The 24,367-nt window shown below is 45.7% G+C and overlaps 1 protein-coding gene across 1 annotated transcript in view; it reads left to right on the forward strand.

Annotated features, from left to right (window-relative positions):
- Positions 1 to 24,367, forward strand: part of LOC144768685 (uncharacterized) — a 9,047,330-nt gene that overhangs the window by 2,485,517 nt on the left and 6,537,446 nt on the right. The gene's annotated exons all lie outside the window — the stretch shown is intronic.

Here is a 24,367-nt window from a genome sequence, read left to right on the forward strand (position 1 = left end):
TGAGTAAAAGAGGCGCTCAGAACTCGGTTTATACCTAATGAAGTTGATGGTAAGCCCATCGGGGCCGGGGGCCTTATCACCCAGGCTTTGGGTAATTGCATCCTCGACTTCTATTATTGATATCTGGATGCGTGCTGCATTATGAGGGTCAAAGGGCTCCTCGCTCTAGGAGGGGGCCGCATAAATTTAAGAGAAATGGCTTCCCAGGCCTCAATTGTTATATTGCGTGAGTGGAAGGCCCATGGATCTCGTATCTTTGACTGCTGCCCAAAAACTGGTTCCATTATTGAGACTGGAAGCACAGGCCAGCTTGTCCCAGTAATCTTTTAAGATCTCCTCTTTATGCTGCCTTATCGCTTGTGTATAGTGTTGTCTGAGGGTTCCAACAATAGTTGTATCCCTAGGTACAGCTACGAGTGCTGCACGGAGCTCTCTAGTGGCTCGAGAACAGGTGTTATTAAACCATCTGGGGTTCGAATTAGTGTTGGATAGAGGCCGTGAGATTAATTGTTTAATACCAACACATAGGTGGCAAAAAGCATTAGACCCCTCTGGATTAGGATCATTGGACGACAAACAGATCTCAATAGAGGGTAGGTATGCTGTTATCATTTTGGAAAACAGTTTGCCATTATCGATGCCCTTCCAGACTCTCCTCAGATTGTCCGTCGAGTGTGTTAAATTTCTTGTACCTGGCTCTATAGTGAAAGCAGGTCTAGGAGCAAGCCTAATTGTTGACAAAATTGGGTTCTGGTCGCCATACACAGTCAGTAAAACCTCGGCATGTACTACAATAGCTTCTAACGAGACAGAAGTAAAAGTGTAATCTATCGTTGAAGCGCAACCACGACCCCTATAAGTCGGAATAGAATTGTTATTATGATTTATATTTGCAATATCCATCACATTCAGTAGATTGTGATTTAACAGATGATCCAGCAATTCTTTCCCTCTTTTACATGAGTGCGTGTCTGAGAAAGGTGTGGTGACTACGTCATTTACCCTCATCATCTTAGCATTAAAATCTCTACGCAGGCAAATTCCTGAAAGCTTACCAGACACAATTTGATTTTGTAGGACAGAAACTAAATTAAACAAATTAATGTAGTTCCTATTTGATACATTTATAAAATCATTATTATAAAAATGAATAAAACAAATTGAGATCCTACGTGTATAAATGACAGCTTGATAATTGTCGTCATTCGTAGCAAGAGTTTTGACGCTACCACCTGAGGAGATATTGACCCATATAGAGAGACCGCCAGATGGGCGGCCTTGTTTGAGGGCGGGTACAACGATGTTAAAACATTCGAACCCCTCTAGGTATAAATCCATTTTTGCCCACGTTTTCTGTATCATGTTGACATTGATTATCCAAGATATCTGTTCCAGACAATGTGTGCTTCATTTAAGATGTTTTGACGTAGGGCAGCGCAGCAAAGAAACTTTCTGCACTGCCCTTCCTCAACACATCATAAATGTGGTCCAGATAAGTGTAGTCAGCCATAGGCACATTGGACTAGGACCTCCTTTGGTCTTCCATGTATATGTGAGGTGCAACTATGCTGCATCTAATGTTGGTGCTTCTGGCAAGTCTCCAAGCAAAGCATGTTTGGGAAGAAACTCTAACCAAACAGTTGATAGTTTCAACAAGGTGACACTCACCAGTGGCATTAGGATTCCGGAAGCTCTCCATTGATCAGTGAATGGTGTACAGTTACACAGTGAACATTAGGTGCATAAAAGTTAGAGGCATCTTCACAAGGGAATGACAGAGAGTCAAATAAAGGTTGACATGCTAACACCGTGCCCCAGCTAATGACTTTACATAGGAAGAACCCTCTTTCGTGAGATATGTCACACACATGTGATCAGATTTTCAGTGGTGATCCATTAAGATGCCAGACACAAAGACAGGCACCCTTGCATCATGGAGCAAGTGTGTCTGCATTGTAGTGAAGATTGATTGTGTGCAAGAAGGGACACCTTCCTGCCAATTATTGATCCACTATCCTCCAGTTATGTGTGCTGGAGAGAGCAGCACACAGAAAAATAAATAAGGGGAAAAATTGAAACATTTCTCCTTGTTGCACCTCCATAAGACCACCCCTCAGGTTGCGTTAGATTTTGACACATTCTCAGATATACGATTGCTCTTACATCTGGAAGTGTCTCAGCTTCCATGGTTGCTGCGTTGTAACAACCACCGCATCACCCATGCAATGCCCCTTTTATACAGTGATCTGTGTGAAAGGGGCACAAGTTGACAAGAGCAAGCAAAGCAAAGCAACATGAATTAGAAATCGTATTTCTGGGTATGCATCCAAACCTAATTTAACCCCAGGGGTGGCATTAGGGGGGCGCAACAAGGCAAAATGTTTTCATGTCTCCCATTTTTTTCCTTTTTTAATGTGTACTGCATTCTGCGGCACAGACAGTAAGAGTATATATGATGGATTGGTAGATTTTGCACAGGAAGGTGTCCTTTCCTGCACACAATCAATCTTCACCACTACGCAGACACCCTTGCTCTTTGGTTCAAGGGGGCATGCACTGACGCAGGGCAGCCCATTGTGCGTGGGCGCTGGGGGAAAGGGCAGGAATGCACCATATTTCATGAAAATAGCGCATTCCTGCACTTTTGTTTTGTTGTAGGGCAGCACAGCAAGATTTCTTGTGGCGCTCCCCTGCGTGAAGTTCTCAAATATGAGGGCCCTAAAGCTAATACTGTAAATACCATACACCCAAGGTGTTGCAATGAGGGTGCAAGAAAAGTAGACACAAGTCTGTTTAAAAAAATGTAATGAGGGGGGCGTGGCCAAGATGGCGACCGTGTAGGATGTGCCTACCTGTCGCTCCAACCTTGGGCCCGGGCCCTGCCTGCACAGCGACGTATAGCTGATCCTCAAGCACAGACCCAGTTCCCGTTTGGACCCGTGACCTGCTGCGGTGCTGCTCACTCGCACATGGCGCGCTCCTGGCGCCCAGTTTCCAAGCTCTCCTCCGGACCAGGTGCAACCCGCGGCCTGCCTCATGGCCGGGCGGTAAGGAGTGAGGGGGCGGCCGAGCTCCGTGGGGTGCTTACCGGCGTCCTCCCCCCAAGCGCTGACATCGGAAGCAGGGGGTTGAGTGGCCCGAGCCCCCCACACCTCGCAAGTGACACCAGTACCTGGGGGCGGTGGAGTGCAGCCTCGGTGGTGGCGGCGGTGGAGTGACGCGTGCCTGCCTGCGACAGCAGAGTGTCGCCGTCAGGTTACACAGGTGAGCCATCCAGCAGCTGCGATCGGCCCGAGGAGCTATGACGAGGTTGAGCCCCCAGCACAGCATCTGGGGCTTCTCGGTGGGGGCTGCGCACTGCTGGTCCTGCGCCCGACTCTCCAGCTGCTGCGCCGCCCTGCGTAAAATCCCTAAAGCCAGCCCCAGACGCTACGAACTCTGGTCTAAGAAGGAGAGCAGCCTGGTGGAAAGAGGCGAGCTATGCAAGGCTCTCACACAATCCATCTGGGAAGAATGCTGCATGCCTGCTCCAGTGCACCGCCACCTGCGACTTCCTCGGAGGACCTGAGAAGTTTGGGGGAGCTTCTGCTGAGGCACACACACTGGGCACGCTGGGGTGGCGCCTTACGGGACTGAGGCCGTACGCATCACCAAGCTGCAGGCCGGACTCCTTCCTGCCATTGACTGCGCACCTGACCGCCAGTTCCTGGACCTGAGAAGCACGTTGAGTGGCGACGACCAGGAGACATACCCAGAGAGAGGGCTTGGCGGCTCGTTGCACGAACACCCGCGCCAGGCGCCCCGCCATCCTTCCCTGGCAATGCAGAGGGGCAGCCGCCTCAAAATGGCCGCCAACAAATCCAGAAAAGATCGCTCTGTCAAGGATCTACTGCTCAAGCCTGGAGCGGGGGGTGCTGAGACTCTGCCAGCACAGACTGACGCGGTGGTGAGACAAGGTTCGGACGACCCGGAGGGGCCTGTCACCCGTAGCATCCTTGAATTTCTCTTCTCTGATCTCACAAGGGAATTCCATGCTATGATGAAGGATTTGACCTCAGAAATCCGTGAGCTACGTAGAGATATAGATGCGGTGGGAGAGAGGGTCGATGAGCTGGGGAACCAAACGATCGCCCAAGACAAAGAAGTGTCCCAGCTTCAACAAGAAGTCCTGAGACTCCAAAACCAGTAGCTGGACCTCCAGGCGCATGCAGAAGATTTGGAGAACCGCTCCCGCCACAACAATATCAGGATTCGAGCAGTGCCTCAAGGCGCGGAGGAGCAGGACATTGAGGCTTTCGTTGTGGACTTGTTCCGCCATGTCCTAGGTGGCCCTCCGGACCAAGAGATCCAATTGGATCGGACACACCGCATGGGGCTCAGAAGATCGGCAACCACCCCCCCTCCTGATATCCTCACATGCGTCCATGACTTCAAACTTAAAGAGCACATCCTACGGGAGGCACGGGCCAAACACTCTATTGAATTCTGCGCCTGCAGCCCCCTTCTTTTTCAAGATATAACCTCATCTACTCTGCAGAAACGACTGGAGTTACGTCCCGTTACAGCGTTTTTACACTCCAAAGACTGTTCTTACTCTTGGGGCCACCAGTTTCGACCTATTTTTAAATGGGAAGGCAGGCTCTGCCAGAATTGCTCCCTCAAGGAGGACTCAACGCTCTTACATCTCCCAGAGGACGACCGCGCTGCCCCAGAGAGAGCTTCCCTAATAGAGCGCAGAACGGACCCGAAGCGGTGGCAACGGGTTGGAACCTCCCCTCGGGGGTTGCGTCCGGACTACGAGACCACAGCCAAGGAACGCTCAGCTGTTTTACAATCCTTGTCTGAAGACTCGTCCACTTCAGATTGACACGTATTAGTGGCAGAGGTGTCCTTCATCATGTAACTGGGCTTCACCTGGATTTCATCGATGCCTATCATCGCGACGGAGTGCACGGCTGTGCTACAACCTTAGCCAGATGACCCACAAGCTGCAGTCTGAACTGTGCTGCCTTTGGTACCTCTTACTATGATAATCAGGGGTCCATCTTGAATTGTTAGGCCGGGCGTGGGGCGGGGTTGGAACGGCGGGGAGCTCCTGCTCTCATCCTACGCCCTTCCACAGGGCTAATTGCCCCGGACATTTGTGGACTTCATGAACCATGTTTTCATTTGTAAGTTCTTCGTTATGGGTTTTGGGGTACATTCCTTCTCCACCTAGCCATGATGGGTTGATGGTTTTTGCAATTGGTCCCTCATGCTCGTCCCCCCGGGCCCCAGGACACCTGAAACCTACTTCAGAATTTCCTCTTATGCCGTTTGATCTCAAGATCATGTCCCTTAACGTTAAGGGGCTCAACAACCCCACCAAATGGTGGGCAGTCTTGTCCTATCTTGAAAACTCTGAAGCCCATATCTGCCTGCTCCAAGAAACACACCTCCTCTCAACTGACACACATAGACTGAGGTCCAGGGCCTTTCCCCTTCAACTGTTTTCCTCTCATGCCTCTAAAACTGCGGGAGTGGCGATCCTGGTCTCGGCTAGGTTCCCGGGTCTGCTTGGTAGCAAACAAGCGGAGATCAGGGGCAGATTTCTGGCACATTCTTTCACACTGGGCACCCGCACTTTCACGGTAGCGACTATCTATGTTCCCAACAGTAGTCAAGAGGGATTCATCCAAGCTGTAGTACATGAACTTACAAACATCCCTGACAAAAATGTGTTCCTTGGGGGGATTTCAACTTAGCTTTTGATGGTTTGATAAACAGGTTGGGTCAGCGGTGGGGGCAGACTGGGGCTTTTTCCGAAGCTTGGAGACGACTCTTGGCAGAGGCCGGGCTCACTGACATTTGGCGGCTGCACCACCTATGATTCAGGGAATACACTTTTTACTCTCACCCCACAAGACCTATGCCAGAATTGACTACATACTTACCTCCTATACCTTGGCCCAGCAGGCACAAGATGTAAATTCTTCCCTGCCCTCTATCAGATCATTCAGCGGTGTGGGTCTCTCTATCCTTACCTCAAAGCCGCCCCCCCCTCCCTGGCAGTTCTGAGGCCTTCGCGAGACCATGCTACAACGCCCTTCCGTTGTACAGCAAATCCAACAATGCATAACTAACTACTTAGGCCTCAATGATTCCCCTTCCATCGCAACAATGATCCTTTGCGAGCCACTGAAGCGGTGGTTAGAGGGGAACTCATAGGTATAGCAGAAGCGACAACAAAGATAGGAAAGAGAAAAGGGAGTGTTTGTCCAGGGAACTAACGGAATTAGAACGCATTCACCAGAGGACAGGGGCGCCTAGAGTCTGGAAACAGTTTAAGGCAGCCAGGGCGCAGTTGGCGGGGCTGGATGTTGACCGGGCTGAATACTCAGCCCTTCACCTGAAACATGCCTTCTACGTGGGTGCGATAGCTGTGGGAGGCTTCTCGCCAATTTTCGCTTAATTTTTCGTCATGTGTGTCACAATTTTCTGACGGCTCTATCATCTCTGACGTTAATAGTAAGTTACACAATCAAAGAAGCAGTGTTTTGCACGCAGGACAACTGATGCGTGGTTCTTGGCTGACATAACTAAGTCTCAAGTGCCACATTTGTTCGGAAAGCGTCAATTTTAGTTGTAAATGATTGCAGATGAGGCAGATTTTTTCAAATGCACATATGTCATAAACTCTTTTGTATCTCATCAATGTCCCTGTTTCTTGTTTTTTTTAAAATTTATTTATTGGCATTTCAAAAACAGAAAGCAAAGAGAAACAAAAAGAAAAACAGAGGCAAGTACAGTGCCCAGAAGTTCTTAGGTCTATTACGAGGTGGTAATAAATCACTGTATAACTTTGTTTGTGTGCAGCAGTAGAGCCTTTCTTTTGACCACTGGTCGAGCGTCGGAACCGGGCCTCGCATCCAGGAGAGTGCAACGCACCTCTTGGCGACAAGAAAGGCCATGTCAACAAGTCTTCTATGTTCTGTCGCTATAGTCTTAGAGTACCCCAAAATAGCCAACAGTTGTGTTGGGGCCAAAGAAAGAGAAGTGACTATTCATTTTCCCATAAACTGCACGCCAAAAGGCAGAGATTCTCGGGCAGGACCAGGAAAGGTGCAAAAAATCAGCCAGCTGATCTCCGCATCTCTCACAGCTAGGGCTCTCTCGCAGTCCGTACCGAAAAAGCCGTTCTAGGGTGTGATAAACCCTGTTCAAAAACTTAAAATGCAGCAAACGATGGCGGCCATTTAGCGATATCTTTTTAATATTAGCACAGCAGTATCGCCACGTATCGTCGGGTAATTCAATGGCCAAGTCAGTCTCCCACGCCAGACGGGGCTCAGTGTAATCCGTCGTTCTTTCGGAAAGAGTGATACGGTACAGGTTCGATATTAGCTTAGTTGAGGTTTTGGCATTGACGATAAAATCGAATGCCGTAATCATCGGAGGTTCCGCCATGTCCTCCCCCAGCAGGTCCTTAAGCGCATGCCTAACCCTATGAAATTGAAAGCGTGGAAGAAGGGAGCGAGTAGCGTCCTCAGACTCTCACTCATCCCAAGTACGGGCTCTACCTTCCGAGAATAAGTCTCCCATATGATGTATATACAGAGCTTCCAGCGCTGCCAGCACACCCCTGTCCTTACAGGGAGCACCAGGACAAGAGTGCTTTAGGGGCATACAGAAGCGAACAGGCTTGCGAGTCCATCAGGTGGTGCCAGGCGTGTGTAACGACGTTCAGAGAGTCAAGGTAGCCTGTCCGGCGATCCCTCGGCCGAGACATCAACGCGGGCAGAGGGGTCGGAGCTGCAACGATTGATTCTATGCGTATGTGCGGGATATCCGCAGGTCCGTGTATCAAGTGATACGCATGAGCACCCTGCGCAGCTCGGTAATAAAGCTCCAGATCCGGAGCATTCAGTCCGCCCTCCTCGTAGGGGCGAATGAGTATGTCCCACGCAACCCGGGGTTGTTTCCCAGCCCATGCCAGTCGGAGAATGAGCGAGTAGAGCTGTTGAAAAAACACACGAAACAGGACCATGGGTATATTACTAAACAGGAATAAGAAGCGAGGGAGCACTATCATTTTGATAAGGGAAATACGGCCCATCAAGGATAAAGGAAGGGCTATCCACCTAGTCACATCGTCCTCCAGCTTAGAGACAGCCACCCCATAATTCTCTCTAAGGATCACATCGGAATCAGTGTGCAATCGGATCCCTAGCTATCGTACCGCATCCGTCGTCCACTGTATAGGATAGTCTGGTTCAAAAATGTTGGTAGCAGGCGTGAGCGGGAACATGAGCATTTTTGTCCAATTTACATAGATACCCGAAAGGGAGCTGAATAGGACAACCTCACGCAGCACCGTTGGCAGGTTCACCTGCGGGTCGCGCACATACAATCTATTTCTCGTATTTCAATGTGCAAAAATTTGACGTTTCATCTTCCAATGCCAATGTTAATTTTGGGTTGATGATTGAAAGTGCAAGGGTCAGATTTTTACATTAGAAGCACAAACTTCATTTTTGGGTGCAAGTCAGTTTTGACTTGGCCCAAATTTGACTTTAGGTGTTGATACCTCCACTTTCATTCCCTGACATCATTTTACAGTCTACCACAGTCCCAGTGGATCATGCTACATTATTGTGACTAGATGGCAAAATGTTACGTTTCATCTTCCATGTCAAATTTGGGCTGGTAGTTTATAATGCAAGGGTCAGATTTTTTTTTTGTTTGTTTTTTTGTTGTTGTTGTTATTCCTCATATACCAATAATGGGTATTCCAGATAGGGTATCTCCTCCTCTCCATATTGCGATGTACCGGCCTCGAGGATTTAATCCAGGATAGGAGAGGATAGAGAACACCTCTCTAGGCTTTGCTGTTTGCTATGTCCACTCCATACCCTTAAACTGGAAGGCCCTTAATTGGGTTGGAGACCAAGCACCAACAGTACCCAGGTGAAATCATAGGAATACTCTCATCTGTTCCGCCAAGCCACCAGGGCCGCCCAGATCTTATCTTGACTAGAGCTATCGCATGCCATGTCAGACTCACTGATATATATAATGTATTTCAGACAGTCAAAAAAGGTGGGAGCATTCTCTGATTTCCAGGCCTTGCAAATCTCCCGCCTAGCTAAAATCATTACATAAAATACAAATTTGGTCTTCATATCATTAAGCTGGTAGTCTACTCCTGAGCCAAAGAGAATTATCTTAGGGGAAATGACAAAATGTATATCCAAAACTTCTGTTATGAATTCTTCGATTTTAGACCAGAAGGACAACAATTCTGGACACTCTACAAACATGTGCAAGTCATCTGCTGTAGAAACCTTGCAACGTGGGCAACAGTATTCAAGATTCGTAATCTTAACCAGTTTTTTCGGGGATATATATGCTCTATACAGAGTGAACAGATGATTTCGTTTTAAAGGGGCGGATTTCACCACTGTGTTTAGCAATTTAAAAGAGTCTTCCCATAGAGCTGGTAGATTATCACATTGCAATATTTCCACTCCTCCCCACATCTTATTAAGTTCGAGTTCTGTGACTTCATCTTTCTCATTTAATGCCTCATACCAAAAGGAAATCTCTTTTTTCCATCTCTCTTTCTTCTTTACCAGGTCAAACTTAGGGTTAGTTGTTAGATCCCAAGATATAGTAGACCACCAGCTAGATAACTGATAATATTTGAACCTGGTGAGAGTTCCATTTGTCAGCCTAAAGAGTGAATCCCACCCCAATAGCTGCGAGTTATCAAGAAGATCCTGCCACTGCATAATACCAGCTGTTTTGAGGGGAAGCGACAGTCGGTCTCTGAGGCATTCAGGTGTTCCAGGGGAATCCCATATAGGAGCCTGAGGTGTATAATACGGGATACCCAATTTTTTTCTAACAAACACCCAATTTCTCAGTGCCGTATCTAAAATCTTTAATCTGACCTTTTTATAGAATCTGGGGTCTCCAAATTTAAATAAGAAAGATTCGTGCCCTAGAGGAATACCATGTAGTAGTGCCTGAAATAACCGACCCAAGCAGGATGTATCTGCCTTATCGGCCATTGTTCTAAAATTTTTAAAATGAAAAGAATGACAATAGTGAAGAATATCTGGCATGGCGAGTCCTCCTGTTTTCAGTTTTCTTCTCAGTTTTTTTTTAGAGATTCTGGGCGATTTAGAGTTCCAAATGAAAGATCCCATTCTTCCCTGTAACTTAGCAATATCTTTAGGATTGAATGACAAGGGTATTGAATTGAAAAGAAAGGTGACCTTTGGCAAAATAACCATCTTTATTAGGTTGACCCTCCCGAAGATGTTTAGTGGCAGTCCCGACCAACGATGCAAAAGTCCACAGATGTCCTTATAGACTCTATCCAAATTTGTTTTGGATGTCTCAGAGATGTTTTGAACCAGATTTATTCCCAAATATCTCATCCGGGGCTTCGTCTCAGGGAGTTGATCCTCGTGGTTCCACTGCATGACCTCTGTTTTTTCTTTATTGATTCTATATCCTGAAGCCTCTCCAAAGGCTTCTGCCTGATGGAATAGTCGGTGTATTGATGTCTCAGGATTGGAGGTATACATTAAAAGATCATCCGCATATAAAGCAAATTTTAATTCTAGTTCATTTATGCGGAAAGGCTTAATTAAAACATCCGATCTTAATTGAATAACTAAGGGCTCTATATATAAATTAAACAATAGTGGAGAGAGGGGACATCCCTGCCTAGTGCCACGTGTTATTTGGACCCAGTCTGTTAGTAGATTGTTCACAAGAAACTTGGCCTTGGGGTGAAAATACAGTGCTTTTACGGATGCTATAAAGTTAGTTGGTATACCAAATTTTGCCAAGGCTTCCCACAAGTACAGCCAACTAACCTGGTCAAAGGCCTTAGCGGCGTCAATTGCTACGATAGTTAGAGGGATTTTTCCCTCTGTAGCAAAGTCTATTGCTGCAATAGCCTGGAACGTCAGCTCATTTAGCTGCCTGCCAGGCATGAAACCCCTCTTATCCTCATGCACCACAGACTTAATAACTTTGGCCAATCTCGCTGCCAAAACACCTGCAAAGATCTTATAGTCTGTGTTTAGCAATGAGATTGGCCTGTAGGACTCAACGATCAGGGGGTCCTTATTTGACTTCAGAACTAACCTAACTGTGTCCTCCAACCAGGTCAGAGGGATAGGCTCTCCTTCCTGATGTATTTTATTAAATAAAGATGTCAGAATGGGGACTACGATATCAGATCCTATTTGGTAAACTTCCACTGGAAGCCCGGCTGGGCCGGCTGCTTTTCCGCTGGCCATTCTTTTCAACTGGTCGTAGACCTCCCCCTCTTTAATCATAGAGCCCAAAACCAAGCTATCCACCTCCGTTAGATGTGGAAGGCTTAACCCCTCTAACCACTGAGCTGCACCTTCGGTTGATGTTTTATCGTTATTCCCCATGTATAGATTCTGCATATATGTTTTGACTTCTTCCAAAATCTTATCATTGTCAAATGATGTGTCTCCAGAGCTCTGTATCCTTAATCCGGTTATCTGGTTTCTAGCCCGATCAGATCTAGCCTTCCAAGCCAAGATTCAACCGCATTTTTCTCCATAGGAGAAGTTCTGCAGTCTGCTTGCATCCCACCTATCTTTAATGATTTTGTCCAAATTCGCCTGATATTTAGCTTTTAAGCTCTCTAGCTCTTTCTGTATGGAAATCAGATTAGTCTGCTGTTCCAGAGAGGCTTTCTGCAGCTGTTGCTCTTTTTGTTTTATTTTAAGTAAAGAGTCATCATCTGTCTTCTTCCTGATTTTATTTCTCTGTATCATTATAGTTGTAAATGTACCCCTTAGATAAGACTTAAAAGCTTTCCACACTATTTGATCAGATGCTGTGGCACTGTTAAACTCAAAATACTCCGCCATACACTTCAGCAAATCATTTTTTACCCCCTCCTGTAATAATAAGGATCTATCCAAAGTCCACCGTCTGACTTGAATACTTTGTGTGCAAATTTGACTGTTAATTCTACCATAGAATGGTCAGACAATATGGCCGGAATATAGGAGGTAGACACAATCTCAGAAAGTAAACCTTGGTCAACGAGGAAGAAATCAATGCGCGAGTGATGTCTGTGTCTATGGCTATAAAAAGAGTAATCTCTGTTATTCTGGTTCTTAACTCTCCAAACATCCAATAGGTTATAATCCCTCATCATACTTCTGAGCTCTCTTTTAGATTTATGTAAAGGGGGCGAGGCAACCCTAGAAGTACGGTCTAAGCTTGGATCAAATACCAGATTAAAATCACCACCTAAAATAATAGGGGCATTCAAGTCAAGAAAACTAGTTTTTAGGCTTTTCAGCGCCTCTGGAGAGTCCTGATTTGGTCCATAATAGATTGCACATGTCAACTTTGTATTTTTTATGGCTAGAGATGCAGTCAACCATCTACCTGTATAGTCGGTTTCGTATTTCTCGACTCTTATCCCACTATTAGCTCTAATAATTATAGCTACTCCTCTAGAGCTACCCCTCTGTTGAGAACAGAGGAGATCCTGTATCCACTTTTGATTTTGAAAGGCTGCCTTACATTCCTGCTGTTCAAGGTGAGTTTCTTCCAGAAGAAAAATATGAGCCCCAGACTTATTCAGAAATTCGCAGATTCTATTAAGTTTTCTACTCTCCCTCAATCCGTTGACATTCCAACTTATTATTTTTATTTTATTCACCATTTCCATATTTATCATTAAAGAAAAGGTATCCAATTGCTAATTTGGCTCCAATATTTACTCTATTTAAGGGTTGTATCATGTCTATCTCATCTGTTCTAGATATATGAGGAAACTTTTTTCTCTTTAGGACCCCAACCCCCCACCTACTCCCTACTCCCCACTTGAGGAACCCCCCCTTATTACCTTTGGCGATTGTATCGCCATTTGAGGGCCCTACCCCTGACCTGGATTTTGGCCCCAATTATATCAACTATATGAAATAAAGTACCTACACCCATTTCATCTTTTATGTTCTTAATTTATATATATATGAATGAATGAATGAATAAGGTATTTATAGAGCGCACGGTGGCCAAGGCTATATATTTTTCCTTTTTATTTTTATTTTCCCCCTTTATTTATGTATATATATTTTTCTTTATGAATAGGTACCACTTATGTTAGGTTTTTTTTTTTATATATATTTTTATATTTTTATTTTTATTATATATTTTTTTATATTTTTATTTTACACACCTATGTTTTTATAAATGTATTTATAATTACCGTGCTCCAATAATTAAGGCCCATGTATACTTATCGTTCTGTGATATCTACTCTTCTCATAAAATTAATTATGATATATATTTATCGCTGAGCATCTTTCAAATTGATAATAAAGCTATCGACTTCCTGAGGGGACGTAAAATTATACGTTTTGTTATTCCATACCACCCGCAATGAGGCCGGAAACTTCATCATGACCTGTGCCCCTAACCCTCTTAATTCCTGCATCCTGGACCCCAACTCCCACTGCCTCTGCGCTGTCACTCTACCAACATCAGAGCGAATTAAATATTTAGAGGAGTCAATCTGAAGTGAGGGATCGATGAGAGCCCTACCTAATATCAGTTCTTTTACTGAGTATGAGAGGAAATTTAAGATTTTCCTGGGTGCATTTCTATCAGGATGGCATCGAAAGGGATCTCTATGTGCCCGCTGTACTTCATTCTCGAGATTGATATCGGGCCTGTCCTTCAGGACTCCTTCTCTCAACAACTTACAGACCAAGGCCTTTACATCTCCATTTTCAGCTCCTTCAGGAACTTTCAAAAACTTCAGATTGTTACGTCTGGCATGTATCTCCAACCTTTCCATATCCTGCTGCAAAGTCTGATTCTGAGCTTTCAATTCACATATTGTTTTTTGAGTGTGCTTGCAAGACTCTCGTAAGGACTGCTACCTCCCCTTCTAAAACTTCTGTTCTTGTGCAAATATCGTCTAGTTTGCTTTCAAGACTAGTGCACTTCTCAGCGATTTCTTTCTGATTTCGTTCAGATATTTCGAATTTGGGCAGTAGTTTCGCTAGAAGATCTTCCCGTAGGGATGCGAATAAACTCTCGATATTCCCTTCTCCCTCTCTCTGCACTTGTTGCATTTGAAAATCCAGACTTTGGCTATTCCCCACTGAGGGATCAGCTACCTCAGATGAAGGATTGTCAGCCAGACTGACTGCTACTTGAAGGATGGTACCTGGTGGGGGCTCAGCGGAAGTGGAATTTTCGCTGCTTCGGTCCTGTAAATCGGTACCAGACAAACAATCTCCCAAGTCAGTCTCAGGCTCAGAAAGCAGGGGAGCATACTTATTTTGAGACATCGCGGAAAAGCAGGAGCCGAGCGCAGGGGCAATAATAGACACCTGAGATTCAGTTTGTGGCGTCGCCTGCTTACTGGCTATATCCAAACTGGAAACCGTTTTCTCCATTATTTTAAAGTATGATTTTAGGGAGGGAGCAGGTTTTAGTGTCACACAATTTTTTTTGTTTTTTTGTTTTTTCACCTCTTCAATTTTACTTTTCTCCCTCCTTTCTCTCTTTTTTTGCCGCGGAGTCAAAGGGACAGGTAACAGGCCATTCGAAGAGGAATGTGGTAATTCCCTCTCAGGTAGGGAGCGAAGGAGATATCTGCTCCTTGTAATTGTAGGAGCTGTAACCACAGCTTCTGATACTCTTTGCGTCTCCTTAAACTCTAGTTTGTCCCTTCCTCCCTTGGGTTCCCTTGTTGTGGGTAGAGTTTCGTTCAAAGTTATTAAGGGGGTCTGAATAGCCTTGGTATTCACATCGATATCAATGTCCATCCCTTTAAGATCTTTGGATTCGTCGCAGAAGACCTGTATCAGTGCCTGTAGCCTAAAGCAGCCCCCAAGTGCCACACAGCGACTCTCCCTAACCTCTCTACACACAGAAGACACACTGCATGCACCTGAGAGCTCTCCTCCCGTCTTTCTGCCCCAAGAACGATACCAATACTTATACCGATACCCGCTCACCGCCGCTGCTGTCTGAATCCTGCGCCAAACACTCGATCGGTTCACTATACCGACCTCTCTCCGCTCATCTCGATCCCTTCGACCTCCAGACTCGCTGCGTCTGACGTTGAGCAGAGCGTCCACGCCCATTGAGCCTCCGGGTCCTAGTGCACGCCGCTCCACTCAGCTCAGGTCGGCTTGCTCCATGAAACCTCCAAAGATGCAAAAGACACAGGGTACGGGTAAGAAAGTGGTTTTTTGAGAGAGGAACAATAAGCCTCATTTGCTCACCGCATAGTTATCATTCATGCGACTTGCTGGAAAAGCGCAAGTACTCCGGTGTGGCCAGATTCCTCCAGATCAAGGAAAGAGCTCTCACGGCCGGCGTCAACCCGCCGCCATCTTCCTCTCTACGCCAATGCAAGGGTCAGATTTTGATGTTTGAAGCACAAACGTCATTTTTAGGTGCAAGTCAGTTTTTACCTGGCCCAAATTTGAAGTTAGGTGCTGATACCTCCACTTTCATTCCCTGACATCATTTTACAGTCCACCACAATCCCAGTGGATCATGCTACATGATTGTGACTTGATGGCAAACTTTTATGTTTCATCTTCCAAAGTCAATTTTGGGCTGTTGTGTTACTGTTCATTCTATGGTGTCACCTTCACAGATGTACTTTTTTGGTTTCAGTCCAAAGTAATTTGATAGGCACATTGGATTATTTTTACTTGGTAATGGACTGTACGTACCTAGAGACTCATTTAAGAACTTTAGATGTGGGGAACCACTGCAAGGAACCTGGCTGCGCTGCCCAACATCAAGAAAAAAGCTTAGGAAGGCGAAGTGTCTATGTGAAACAATGCGTTCATGTCCTTTTCATATGCGCTGGCGCACTATGGTTTGCCGTGCACCATCACAGGCACCTTCACTGCATGGCGCAAGGGTGCTTGCATTGCAGGGCTGAATGATGTGTTGCAGGAAGGTACACCTTCCTGCACAATATCAATTAATTCAGACCAATACCTCTATTTTTTTTGTGAAATCTGTTTATTGGCATTTTTATATAAAAATTCAACAATACAAAAGGCACTGCAGTACAATCAAAATGACTTTGCAAGTGTTCATGGGCGGCATTACATCAGCATCACGATTAACAAGGGCGTAAAGGTGGAATACGTAATCAGTCCGTATGCAGGATATGAGCGCCCAGGCGCGTCCTCTGTTTAGGAACAAGAGATCAATACACTCCCCCCCCAGCAAGGAAGGGGACAAGGTTTGCCTTCCCAACTCAACCCTAGATAAAAAACACGTGCAAAGGAACATAACAGCTAACTGAGACACTGTAACCAAAATACATTATTAGCGTTTGCCCCCATTCTCGACCCCCCCAGCTCACGTCCCCCCTTCCCTCCGTTCCCACCATTGAGCGCGCATGGCTCCTCATAAGGTGTTGTTTCGCCGCTGTGGCGCGCAGTGCTCAGAGAGCGTGTCTGGCGCGGCGCTCCCTGGGTCCCCGCCCCTCTCGCCTGACGCGCCAGCTGAGCGCCCCACCGCCCCCTCCTCCGCTGCGGTTCCCACCTCCTGTAGGGTGTTCAGCATGTGTTCCCACCTCTCCGCCATAGGCTCCTTACGGAGTCCCATGACTTCCTCTCTCCTGATGGCCGTCCATTCCGCGCGAGCCCAGGACGAGAGCGACAGGATCCACGCCCTGGTGGCAGGTGCGTCCCCTGCCTTCCACCGTCTGGTGAGGAGCCGTACTGCCGTCACCATCCCTAGGTCAAGGAATCTGGACAACGCCTTATCCTTAGGCGGCCTCCTAAAAAGGTGCAGGAGATACTCAGGCCAATGGCAAGGAATGACGCGGCCAGTGCGCCGCGCGAGTAGTGCATGAATGTCCCTCCAATAGGCGCCGAGGCACGAACAATGCCACAGAATGTGGAGAAGATCTGCATTCACCTCTCCGCATCTAGGGCAGGACGCGTCCGCTCTGTGAAAGTATTTATATATCAAGTCAGGGGTGAGATAGGCCCTATGCACTATATACACCTGAATTTGGCGGAACCTCATATTCCTGGGGATACGGACCGGGCTTTTGATGAGCTTTCCCCATTCTCCATCCTCTAACGCCCGCCCCATGTCTCTCTCCCATTTCGCCCGTAGCGGGGCTAAGTCCTGCTCCGTATGTGTCCGCAGGGACGCAGCAAACCACTTAACTAAATGCCTGCCACAGCCCATAACGTGCAGGTACTGTATTGTCAAATGCTGCGCCGGCTCCTCTGCGACATCGCTCCACCTAGCCGCCATATGCGCTGTCAGGGACCTATGTATCAGGAAGTCCCCTGGAGGAAGCCCAGTGTCCGCGACCAGAGTCTCGTAGGGTATTAATACTCCATCCTGGTAAAGATCGCCCAACGTCTGGACGTCCGCTTCATGCCATCGTTCCAGCATGGAGTGGGTGAGCGCCCCCGCCTCCGGACGAGCGCTCCAGAGGGACCGCTGGCGCATACGGGCGCACCCCTCTTGTGAGGTACAGGGCCCTGCGAAAGCATTTGAACGCTACCGCCAATAGTGGGGGAGTGGGGCGTGTCGGTGCCGCCAGCGGATGGAAAAGGGCAGTAATCCGCTCCAATGTATACGGTGGGTCTGCCATAGCAGTATCCTCCCTGCCCCTGTCCGCCAGCCAGTGGGTAACCCACTGGAGCTGCGCCGCCAGGTAATAGTGTTCAAAGCAGGGGCGGCCAGCCCGCCTCTACCATTACCTCTTTATATGGGTAGTTTTTTGACAGACAACACAGGCCTCGCCTTTGATGAAGAGCTGGCCCAGGCCCTTCCACAGACACCAAGCATCTTAGACACACATTTCACAAACATTAGCACAGACCGAAGAGTGGGCAAAACGGATTAATCTTAAGAGACAACTGATTCAGACAGCCCTACATGCGGCTACTCTTACTGAATATTTGTGAGCCAATATTGCACCACAAGGCCTCATTGTTTCCAATGCCCCAAATTGTTCTTGGAGAACGAACTGTTCAAAATAAACTGGTCAAAAATCACCTGGAAATGTTCAAGAGACTGGCTAGTTCTCTTGATAAACAGGGCTAAAGAAATGGCAGACCTTCTCTTTATAGGAATACAAACATTAGATAATCAACACAAGAGTTCAGTACAGGTTACAGTTTTTAAGAAACTATTAGAATAAATAACCAAAACACTTAAAGAGACTAAGAAGGATCTAATTAAATATAAGGTGAATAAACTTAAGAAGGATCTAGATAGATACTCTCAAGAGAAAATGTATCCATATACATCAAATGATTACCCTACACAACCAGGCAAAAAGAACAATCGGAGAGGTGCCAAAGGATGGCGTCGCAATACTGATGAGTGGACTTCGAACTCAGAAGATTGGAGCCAATCAGAGGACTCGGGTTCTAGTGACTCAGACTCCTCATATAGATCTAGGCCAATGAAAAGAAGTGGTAATTTTGCCCCCCTTCCACAGCCCACCCCATGCTGGCCACTTCAACCTTGGGCCTTCCTGCCACATTCATTCCAACCGCTAACATATGGTGGACCTGGCTAGCAACCTTTTTTTGGCCAGGACAGAGAACAAAGAGGGCACAGAAAAGGCAACAGAGGCTGTTCCCTGGACACACGACCAGAACAGCAGAGAACGCTGGTACAATGGGACCCGATGTTAGAGACATTAGAGCAACGGATCACCAGAAGCATGACGAGCACGTCAACAAGCCAAGCTGCGACCTAACTGTCAACCTTAGTCAGAGATGCCTCACCCCCCCCCCCTTGAAGTACAAGTTCTTGAGAAGAGGTTGGGTTTTGTGCCCACCTACATGGGTGATGATTTTAAGACGCACCAGGAACTCTTTGAATTGTTTCGCAAGATACACTTATCCTTTTTCTTTCACAAATGTCTGCAATACCGGTTTGAGAAACAAATCTACGTTTCCCCCCACCCTCAAAGGTGGCTACCTTTGAGAAGGCATTACTGAAGTACTTCTTTTCTAATAAAGGACCAGCAAAACACCCCTTTTTCATTCTTACCAAAGAGGAAGAACAATGTCTGCATGAATTGGGATCTGATCCCCATATTTTTGTAAAGCCGGCTGACAAAGGTGGGGCCACAGTAGTTATGGATGCCGTGATGTATCGAGCAGGATGTTTTTGACAACACCAGGACACCAAATACTACAAACCCCACACCCCACACCTAAATTGCAGAAATCATCAAGACTATTGCATCTAAGGCATCGGAATCAGAATGGATTACCAAAAGTGAGGCAGGCTTTCTTACTCTCACCCATCCTAAGATCCCAGTGTTTTAAATCTTACCCAAGATACATAAAGTGCAGAGATCACCAGCGGGTAGACCAATCGTGTCGGGTATTGGTTCTATTTTAGAACCTCTGTCCCAATTTGTGGACTGGTTTCTCAGACCTGTAGTGGCACAAATGCCCTCATACCTCCAGGGCACAAAGCATATTCTGTCCTTTCTGACCACTATTCATTTTGATTCTGATAAACATCTTTTGGCCTCCTTTGATGTAGAGGCTTATATACAAATATCCCGCAAGAGGATACTCTCAGGATGATTGAACAGTTATTAGCACAACATCCACGCAGTGATCAGACGCCAACATCTTTTGTCATGGGATGCGCGTCCCTGGCCATGAGAGAGAATTTCTTCTCCTTTGAAGACCTACTATATTTACAGGTGATGGGTACTTCTATAGGCAGCACCTGTGCCCCTAGTATAGCAAATTTGTATATGCATTGGTTCGAAGAGACACATATCTATCCTACAGTGAACCCCTTCCACAGCTATTTTTTGCGGAGGAAGAGATATATTGATGACATCCTGGTAATCTGAGAGGGGGACCAGGTCTCCCTGGTGGCCTTTTCTGTATGGCTTAACTCTTTGAACACTCACCTCAAATTCACGTGTGAATTTAGCAAGAAAGAACTTCCATTTCTTGACCTTAAATTATATCCCAAAGATGGTCAGATTTTTACAGAACTATATCAGAAACCAATGGCACGAAGTTCCCTACTGAGCTATAGGAGCTTCCACCCACAAGCCCTTTGTGGCAACCTTCCGGTGGGTCAGTTTCTGTGGCTGAGGAGGAATTGTACAGAGTTGATGAAATACCGAGAACATGCCAATAATCTAACCCAGAATCATTTGGCACGACAATATCCATCCCATTTGGTCCACAGAGCATCTAAATGGGCACGTAACAATAACCGTGACGCACTACTAGACTCTTATCCGAAATCTCCTGAGCGCCTGGTATGTGTTAGCATGTTTAGCCATCTTACTAAGACCATCAAGAAGGCTATTAATACCAATTGGCACATTCTTAATAAGGTTAACAAGGTTTGTGAGAAACCCCTCTTTGTCTTTAAATGCAGCAGCAATTTGAGCAATATTTTGGTACACTCAAGACCACAAAACACCATGACGACTGATTCCCCACACAACAACACTTACTAAACAACTGAACCGGGGTTTAAAAACTACCTGGATCCTAACCACTCATACTAATTACAATTCTGAAGGACTTATCTACTTGATTAAATGCCCTTGTGATATGATGTACGTGGGTATGATGACCCGTAAGGTCAAACCCCGAATTATTGAACACAGGAGTACCATAAAGTGTAAGAAATCGAATACCAAATTTACACGCCATTTTCTGGATGTGGGACATACTGAAGAAGATATCACATGGGTGGTCCTGGAGAAACCACACTACTGTAGGGAAATGGGCCCTCTAGACAGAGTACTGTTTCGCAGAGAACAACGCTGGGTGTTCAGACTGGGCTGTCATCTTAGTGGTCTAAATGATGATATACCATGGTGCGCATTATACATCATTGCTAAACCATCTATTCTCCTGGCGTCTTATTGCTACTCATTCGATGGCTGTAGGAAGAGCATTTCTAAATGGACACAAGATATTGACTCACTGTTACCATATGTCTCTGTCCATTATTCAATGCAAATTCATACATGTCTATTCCTACTCCCCATGAACGATTGTTTACTACAGTGCATTCATGATATTCAAACAAAAGCCATATTTCAGCCTGCTACATACTTCTTTTGAAATTGGTTACACTGGAATGATAGGGGCGGTCATAGTAAAAAGGTTTTCTGATCAAAGTTTGTTTGACTACAGTCACCAGGCCATATAGAAGACTGTTGCATGTTTCCTTCCTATTACAGCTTAGCAGTTTCGCGCATGCGCGAATATGAGTATCTTTACAGGCGCCAGACCCGCTGCACAATTGGAGTAAGGTTCTCCTCCACACACAAGGTGAAGATATATGGAGGTTAGTCTGCCATTTTCTAAAGTCTGCGATCTGGGTTGTAATTATTTTTAACGTTCTCCACTTATCTGGTACTGCGACCGGTTGGCTTGAAACTTTAGACACCCAACAGTCGCACATTGGGTCCGAGGGCTATTTGTATAAATGGGGCAAGTCTTACGCCGTAGTTATACTTATCCACTGCACACAATGTTCTTTTGGCTCATTTTGCATTTTACTGTTGGGACAGTCATAGTAATGCTTCCGTTTGACTTCAGTTACCAGGTAGCCTTAGTGGGTTCGCACATGCATGATAATGACACTCATAATAGGCGCCTGACTCGTGGCTCAATTACTCCCACCAAAGTCTCCGTAGATCACAGATCCCCACATGTAAGGTGAAATTATAGAAGGGTGTGTTTGCCGTTTGTAAGGGCTGCGGTCTGGGTTGCTACCATTTGTATGGTCTTTGATCATTGGTTACCGCAACCGGCTGTCTTTTGATACCCGACATTCGTACCTCGGGTCTGAGGGCACTTTAAATATGGTGCAACTTATTCTTTACAAATATTTCCTACAGTTACATTTACTCACTTGACATGGTGTCCTATAAGGCACGGATTTGGCTCATTAATAATAGTACTGGTGGTTTGAATTGACCTACGAGCACTATGGCCTCATGAGAGATACCTTTAGAACACAGTCGGAGTATTATTAGGGAATGATGGGCGCTGCGCCAGAGTAACGTGCAGAGCGTTCCCTTTACTCCGTTTTGTTTACTTTTATTTAATTCACTGACTCATTGGAGACAAGGTATATATACTCATCCAGCATGGAATTGTGCTTTTAGCGTAAAGAAATGTGTGTGTTTCTGTTGTGTATTCTTTGACCTTCACTTATGTTGTTGTACTCAATAGAGAGTTCTACGTGTGAAGAGCCTCGGTAGATGGTAGAGTTGGACCTTATTTATTGCCTTTGAGTAAGGTCCCTATATAAACATTTTGGGAAGAAGTATACACGTTTGATTGAGGTGATGGTGCACACTGGTGTTTTCAAATTTACATTGATGCATATGTTTGATATGTGCCTCTTTAAGATTCCTTAGTAGGGCCATCTGACCCACTCATCAGCCCTTTGCCAATGTGCAGTGTTGGTCAAGATATAGGCCTGAGTATATTTTTGATATTATAATTTGTACACGTTTAGATAGCAGAGTGACAATACACTATGGTACTGAAGAGTACATGGAACATCTAAGTCACATAGGGCAGAAACATGTTGACCATATACAGGGTGAATATCCATAACCCTGTCTCATTATTATTTTAACCTCTATCCATTAGGACATAGGAATAAAGTTATTTTGTCATCATTGAGATAGTTTTAAGACACTTTTGTTGTTGCACTCTGCCCCTCACCCTTAACCTAGAGGTACTAACTCATAGATGTGCAACTAAAAACACTCCTGCTCCTTTCCTGTGGGAAAGTTGTAGCCCACACTGGGTACCTTGTGGTCCCAGCGTGTGGAGGGACCGTATGATGAAGCATGCCACCCTCGGGTGAGTGAGGGTTTTCGTCCAAACACCTGTAGTGCCCCCATCTTTTGTTCCCATTTCTTTCGTTCTTTTTGCGCCTAGCTACTCTATACTCTCTGTGAGCATAATAGTTTTTTGTGCACACATAGGAAATGGTAAGTACACTGAGATTTCTTTTCCCTTCTACTTTTTGTGCCTCCCTAAAGCAACCACTGATGTTGTGTAAGAGTTTCGACACATTTCAAAATTTTTCATAACTTGGACATCTTGACATGTCCCAAATTCTATGGATGATGCGTGGGTACTTCCACAGGAACAGCCATGGAACTCCCCTTTCACGCAGTGTTCTGCATGAAAGGAGCACATATTGCCATAGCCATGAAAAGCTACGTAAAGTGGCTTCATGTGGCCTTAATTATATGCCTGTGAACATTGTTCTACCAGAATTTCTAATATGTGACGTTCCTGTGCCACGGGCCCATAGTTTTATATTGATGGAGGTTTACGCCTGATATCCGACATGTGGGTACATTTCTGTGGGATACTCCAAGTCTAATGTTTTTCTACAATTTTTAGTTGACATGTAATACACACACAGGCAAGTACTAGTTTTAGACTTTTCTTGTGAAGTTGCAAATGCAAATCAGGTTGTATGAGGATTAATGACACATTCCTATTAAGAATGGAAACTATGCTGCAGGAAAAGACTGTATATATTGCTCGAGGGTGCCCTCGGAAATGGGGGGAGGTGTGGTCATGCTGGAACGACTACAGAGGTAACATATGTGAGCCTCCCCAGGCCCGTAGCTCCGGCATAGAGACCGTAGACTGAAAAAGTTATTCTCCATAAAACTGATCTACTTGATGATATGTAATGTATGATTGATCTATGCTTCCTGGTGCTGTAAGTGACTCGCGCATACAACTGTAATGACCGTCTTGTTCTATGTAATCTTCAAATAAAAAGAGTTTTAAAAAAAAGAATGGAAACTATGAACAATGTGGGCATGTCTACGTATGCCTGCTGCTGTGTTAGGACTTGCTGGAGCCTGGGCATCCTTCTCGTCATCCTCCTCCATATGCTCAGTGATTTCTATGTCATCATCCCAGGGGAAATGTGCCTGCACACATATGTTGTGCAGTATTGCACATGCCAAGATCATTTTGCAGACAGTTTGTGGTGAGTACAGCAAACAACCACCAGAAATGTCCAGGTCAAAGATTCGTTCGGGCACATTTCTTGCCCTGCACAAAGCCTGGTTGCATGCCCTTTCCTGGGAAGACTGTGGGTTTCCATAGGGTGTCTTGACCCATGGCTGGACCCCAAATCCCTGCTCAGCTGAAAATAGAAACACATATAATACTGTCACTTCTTTAACATAGTTAATGCTACAGGGCATGGTATATGGCTTTTGTGTTATTTCCTTTTCAGACATACCTGTTAGTTTGATGATGACATATTAGTGTGAAAAATATACAGGCCCAATGTGACAGTG

Source organism: Lissotriton helveticus, chromosome 7 (genome assembly GCF_964261635.1).
Source record: "Lissotriton helveticus chromosome 7, aLisHel1.1, whole genome shotgun sequence".
NCBI classification, from domain to species: domain Eukaryota; kingdom Metazoa; phylum Chordata; class Amphibia; order Caudata; family Salamandridae; genus Lissotriton; species Lissotriton helveticus.